Source organism: Diplotaxodon limnothrissa, linkage group LG22 (genome assembly GCF_057381915.1).
Source record: "Diplotaxodon limnothrissa isolate DT_005_m linkage group LG22, D_limnothrissa_male_GT1.1, whole genome shotgun sequence".
NCBI classification, from domain to species: Eukaryota; Metazoa; Chordata; class Actinopteri; order Cichliformes; family Cichlidae; genus Diplotaxodon; species Diplotaxodon limnothrissa.
The window spans coordinates 120,001-125,442 of record NC_140616.1 but is presented as its reverse complement, the minus strand read 5'-3'; the positions used below and the strand labels follow the sequence as shown (position 1 = coordinate 125,442).

The 5,442-nt window shown below is 40.7% G+C and overlaps 1 long non-coding RNA gene across 1 annotated transcript in view; it reads right to left on the bottom strand.

The window, feature by feature from the left end:
• Positions 1 to 3,041: 3,041 nt before the first annotated feature.
• LOC146609051 (uncharacterized) overlaps positions 3,042 to 5,442 on the bottom strand; it is a 4,396-nt gene continuing 1,995 nt past the window's right edge. The window contains exon 2 of the long non-coding RNA XR_014905057.1: positions 3,042 to 3,858. This is a non-coding gene — a long non-coding RNA (uncharacterized LOC146609051). The remainder of the gene's footprint in view (positions 3,859 to 5,442) is intronic.

The following is a 5,442-nucleotide window of genomic DNA, read 5'->3' as shown; positions in this document are numbered from 1 at the left end:
TGTTATGCTCTTAATATGGAATATCCACGAGGATTCAGGTTCACCTTTGAGGCTCTTCAAAAGATTATGATGGAGCTTGACTTTAACAAGATGACCTCTAAGATTCGCAAACTTAATTGTGAACTTAACACTGCACAGTAGTGTGTTTGCATGCATGTGTGCATGTGTATGTGCACATGCATGTGCATGTGTGCTTGGTTATTTTGCTTGGTTGGCCTGCAGTGGTATTCTACATTCAAAATTTATAAGAACACCCATTTGAAAGGGAGATTTAAGTTGATTTCATTGATACATGTGTAGATTTTTTTTTTTTTACATTGTACAAGCACAGTGCACATATAAACATTTTTGAGTACTTGCAAATTGGTTTAAAAAGAGTTTTTATAATGGTTTTATGCCAGTTTTAGACAGGTTGCAGGTTTTATACTGGTTTTCAAAAGATTGCAGGTTTTATAAAACAAACATTTCTCTAATCATTTCTGCCGTAGCACTAAATCTGTATATTACTAATCCTCTCTATTGATTATAGTTAAAATGGTTTGGAACAATAAATAATTTTGAAATAATTGGTTGGCCAACTGTCTTGTTTTTTATAGGAAATGCAGAGCATTTTTGAACTGAAATGAAATGTAAAAAATATAGTTTGAATATATGTAAATCAATTACCTGGCTTCAACACAAACATATTAGTTCATGTTAATTTGGTTCGATGTGAATACATTAGGTTGGTTAAATTTCAATATATTAGCTTGGTTCAATAATTAAAATATGGTTCTATGTAAAAAAATCAATTTGGATCAATGCAAAATTTAAAGTTTCAGTCAAGTCTAGTAATATTGTTTATATCAACATAAAAGTATCAGGTCATATCAAGTGACTCAATTTTGATTCTATAAAGCCAAATATTTTGGATGTGACAACTGGACATCATTTTTTTTAATTTGAATAGGGTTATTTTTTTTACAGTGTAGTTTATTTCTCACAGTTTTTTAAAAATTCTCTTGCTTTATGGTTCTTAGCGCTGTTACCAGTCTTTGCATTTATCATTTTTTCTCTTTTTTCTTTCATGTTACACAAACATGATTACATATTGCATATGAATCAAGGTTGCGCAGAGGTGGTTGCATTTCCCAGACAATCATGCAAAATATATACATTTCTTTTTTTAAAAATGACATGGTGCGACAGGACTGTAGCACAGTAATACAGCAACATCAGAGGCAAATTCCATTCAAGTTTTGCAAGCCTAGCTTTGAACTTTATTTAAATAAACGGCAGTGACTCGTTATGACAAGGATCATTCTTAATCTCACTCAAACCATGCTGAACGGCTCTAACCCAATTAGGAACATAGGGTTGTTGTTTTTTTTGTTTTTTTTTAAAAGAAAAGAAAAACATAACTGAACACAACAGTATGTCAGTGCAGTGACTAATCAGGCAGTACAGTTTCAGGAACCGTTTTAACTGAGGCAGGATGGCATTTTGGTTTTTAAATGGGCATTTAAAACCTGAAATAATCCTAAAGGCTTAGACAAAAAGGTGACATTTGTTTTCGAAATTGAGGTGATGGGCATCTTAGTCGCTGTCACTCCTCTCTCCTCTCTGGAGCAGCCTCTTTCCACTGGAGGGCACGGGAACCTCATGCTTCACTGAGACCTTTGACTTGCTTTTGCTGTCCTTGTCAAGCAGCTCCAAACCGTCATTGATCTTCTTCAACATCTCGTAACGCTCACGCCCACGAACAGGGAGGAGAAAAACCTCCTTGTCGTCCCCCTCAGCACTGGAGGTACATTTTGACTTCTTTGTGGATGTGGTGTCAGGAGGTGGTGCGCTCTTTCGTTTTTTCGCCTCTTTGGTGCCGCTCTCCTTCTTCTGTTTATTGTCCTCCTGTAGCTGTAACAAAGAGGGACGAAATAACAAAAAAGAGAAACACATTTGTCAAGTAATTTTACCCCCCCCCCCCCAAAAGTGGCATTTAACATGATGATATTCTACTGCCTTCTGGGGGAGGGAAGGAACAGCGGTTTTTCTTTTGAGTTTATATTCAAGTTTTCTCCTTCTTGCCCCCTCTGGTGTACAATTTCTTCCTTTTTCCTGTTTAAAAAGAGTTCACATATTTTGTCATTTGACTGTAAGCAGTGCAAGGAGGAGATGCTCGCTTTTTTCATGACAGTCTGCCACTTCAGTCTTCCCTTTCTTTATAAGGCTGGAAAATACTTCAGACCCCTCCTCAGGCAGTAAGGGGCCTGAGGTGGGGTCTGAACTGTGGGTACCGGTATGAGGAGAGAAGGGGGACAGGACTGGATAGTGGCTTAAAGTTAGGATTTGGTTTGATTAGGTGAGCCGGTTTTTGGTTGTGTCTGCTTATGATTTGAAACAGGTCTGAAATGAGAGAAAGAGGAGTTTGTTCCTGGGGAATTATAAGACAGTGGTGTCCCGTTTTCCTTCTCATTAATCATATGAGAAGAATGAAGGCGTTTTAAAGATTTTTGAGTTGAGGTTTGTCCTTCTGCAGCTATCAGTTTTCTAAAGAACTCGTCCTCCTCATACTGCAGAGTGTTTAGGAAACTTGGCTCAGAGCTGCAGAAGTTCTTGACTGTCGTACATTTGTGGTTAGTCTGATGAAACTCATTTTCAGTGTACTGACTGAAAGTGAACAGCGGGTCCTGACTCCACGTCTGTGGTAAAGGGTTAGGGTGTTGAAAAAAGATCAGGGAACCAGCAATCGCCGGTTCCTTGAGATGCACTCTCCACCGTGGGACAGGATGGTGGTACCCCTGCCCCAGTTCAAAAAATTGCCCATCTTGGGTTTACGCGCATCTACTGAGCTCTTCGCGACGTTTCGGCGTTCCTTCGCCTTCTTCAGGCCGAGCTCAGTGTGTCTGTGTTGTGTGCCTTGTGCCAGAACTAAACTGAAAATATTAGAGCAATATTTCAATGAAATATCCTGAAACGCGTACCTTCACTCAGAAATCGGGGCTGGCGAAACAAAAGCAGAGTCTGAAAGTTTGAGGACAAACAGTCAAATCTTTTTCTCTCTCTCTTTTTTTTTTTTTAAACATGTCATAAAGACGAGACCCACAAACTCAGTATGTCTACTCATTAGCTACCTTGCATTATAAATATATAAAGTTTTAAAAAGTGCTTATTAAAAGAATCTATAGTGATGTGATAACTTCCAGCAGTGTCATTCTCATTTTTGTTCTTGACCAGCATTAATACGAAATGTCAGGGAGAGCAAAACGGTCGTCCTTCACAGTCCTCCTCCAACACTGACAAGGATTGTCCACAAAAAAACCCAAAAAAACCCCCCCAAAGAACTGGTCTCCCATTAACATTCATTCAACGTGTACACAAAGATAGACGTTTTTGGAAAAGCATAGTTAATACAAAAGGAGACTTCTCAAACTAAAGAGGAGAGTATTGGCGACTGGTAACACACTGCTGCTGCGACCGACTGGAACACAAGACGACAGGTAAAAATTAAAATAACTAGCAATAATTAGGGGTTAGGTTGGTGTCTAGGTGGGGGTTTTGGTGGGTGCCGGACGCTGTGGCGAAGAGGCCACGCCGATGGCTTCTTCGGTTCTGGAGATATGGCGAATCGGACCAAAAAGGATGGGACAAAACGGTCCCAATCGGAGAAAGGAAGGTGCAGAGGGCCTGGGTCCACCACCACTGTACTCAGCAGGCCCTGCCGGGTCGTTAGACACGCAGCATGGCAGGGATTGGTGACATAACATGTAGCAGTTTCCCTTCACAGAAGCCTCTGCAGCAGGTGGGTAGAGGAGCAGGCAGCAGAAGCAGGCCTGTGGAGCACTGTGTCATCTGCTCGTCCACATATGGCTTCAAGAGGCCCTGTACAAGGGGAGAAGAAATGCATCATTGGTTACCACAAATAAAACAGTGTCTTTCTGCCTGTGTCATTCTGTTTGGTTTCTTTCAGCGTTTGTTTCTTAAATACACAGCAAGTGTCACTCTCTCTCTCTCTCTCTCTCTGTCCCAGGCGTGTGTACTGGTAACTCATATACCTGCATTTGCTTTGTTATTTATTTATTTATTTATTTATTTTTTTTGTGCTTGGCTGTGCTGACTTGTTGCTGTTCGTGTTGTTCTGACAAAATCAATAAATCATCGTTTCAAAAAAAAAAAAAAAAAGAAAAGCTAAAGAAGAGGTACTGGCGCCCCACTGTTCATTTTCAATCCCAAACTCGTGGTGTAAGTCAACTTTCTTTTGACTGGCTACCCTTCTTAAACAAAAGGTTTACAGGCAGCTGGTGTTACGTATAAGGAGAAGAGGCTCTAAATAAAATTCAACCGTCCAAAAAAAAAAAAAAAGTGTAAAGCTGGGCATACACTGTGATTTTTGGCCCATTTTGAGACTATTTTTCACTCGTGCGACCGTCTTGGGGATCGGCCTGAGTTTAGCCTTAATCCTGTGTCGTGGATTGTGTAGTATACCTGAGAAGCGATTAACACCTCACTTCATGTTACCAAGCTAAAGGTCACGTCAGAGCATCCTGACCTATGAATTTCTAACCTCTGCGATTCAGTCACACAGTTTGAGCGCAAGCTGAATAACGCGACTGAAAGAAATCGCACAGTGTATGCCCAGCTTTAGTAAAATACTCAGTGCAGATCTATACCAGGCACATAAAATTTCAAATTACCTTTACAATCTTCCTCGTACCCAGAAATATATCTGAAACTCCAACTGATATTGATTCGATTGATGGATTAAAAAAAAACAAAAAAAAAAAAACGAAACCCCGAAGATAATCTTTTGAGGTGGATTCGTGATCCCACCACATCGCATTAACTTTACAATGCAGGTCTGTGTTTAAAAGTATGAAAGTAGAGGCTGCGGGGGGACAGGAGGGAGCGGCTAGCTCCACCCTGTCAATACTTCAAATAAGCGCGTACCAACAACACTGAACACGGTAAAAATAACAGAAGTTCCTCCACGAGCATCTGTCTCATTTAAAGAAACCGTTCACTACTAAATAGTTGCTTTTGATGGCAATCGTACCAACAGCATGACCCGTTTTCCAACCTTGTACTGCCAAAAACTCATGTTTGAGAGCAATTACGCCGACACTTTCCAGTGACCGTGTTGCTCACAGTGTGCATTGGAGTGAGAAACGCTGAAAAGATTTGCATCGACACTAGTAATAAATTACTGAGCCACTTCCATGAGCTAGAATAATGTCAGTGCAAGTGTGCTAACATAAGCTACGGTTCACACAGGGGAAGGAAGGTTACACTCCGAGCCCTGGTGTCCATTTTGGTCTTGAAGCTGCCCCTCTCCTACTCCAGTCTGCACTTTAATGCAGGTCCCACCCCCACAGACCTGCTGTACTGATGTGAACCCAGAGAGGGCTCTTTTCTTTAGCTAGATCTTGTCCACATGGAACGATTTCTGTTGGTATTAACCGTTGGTGA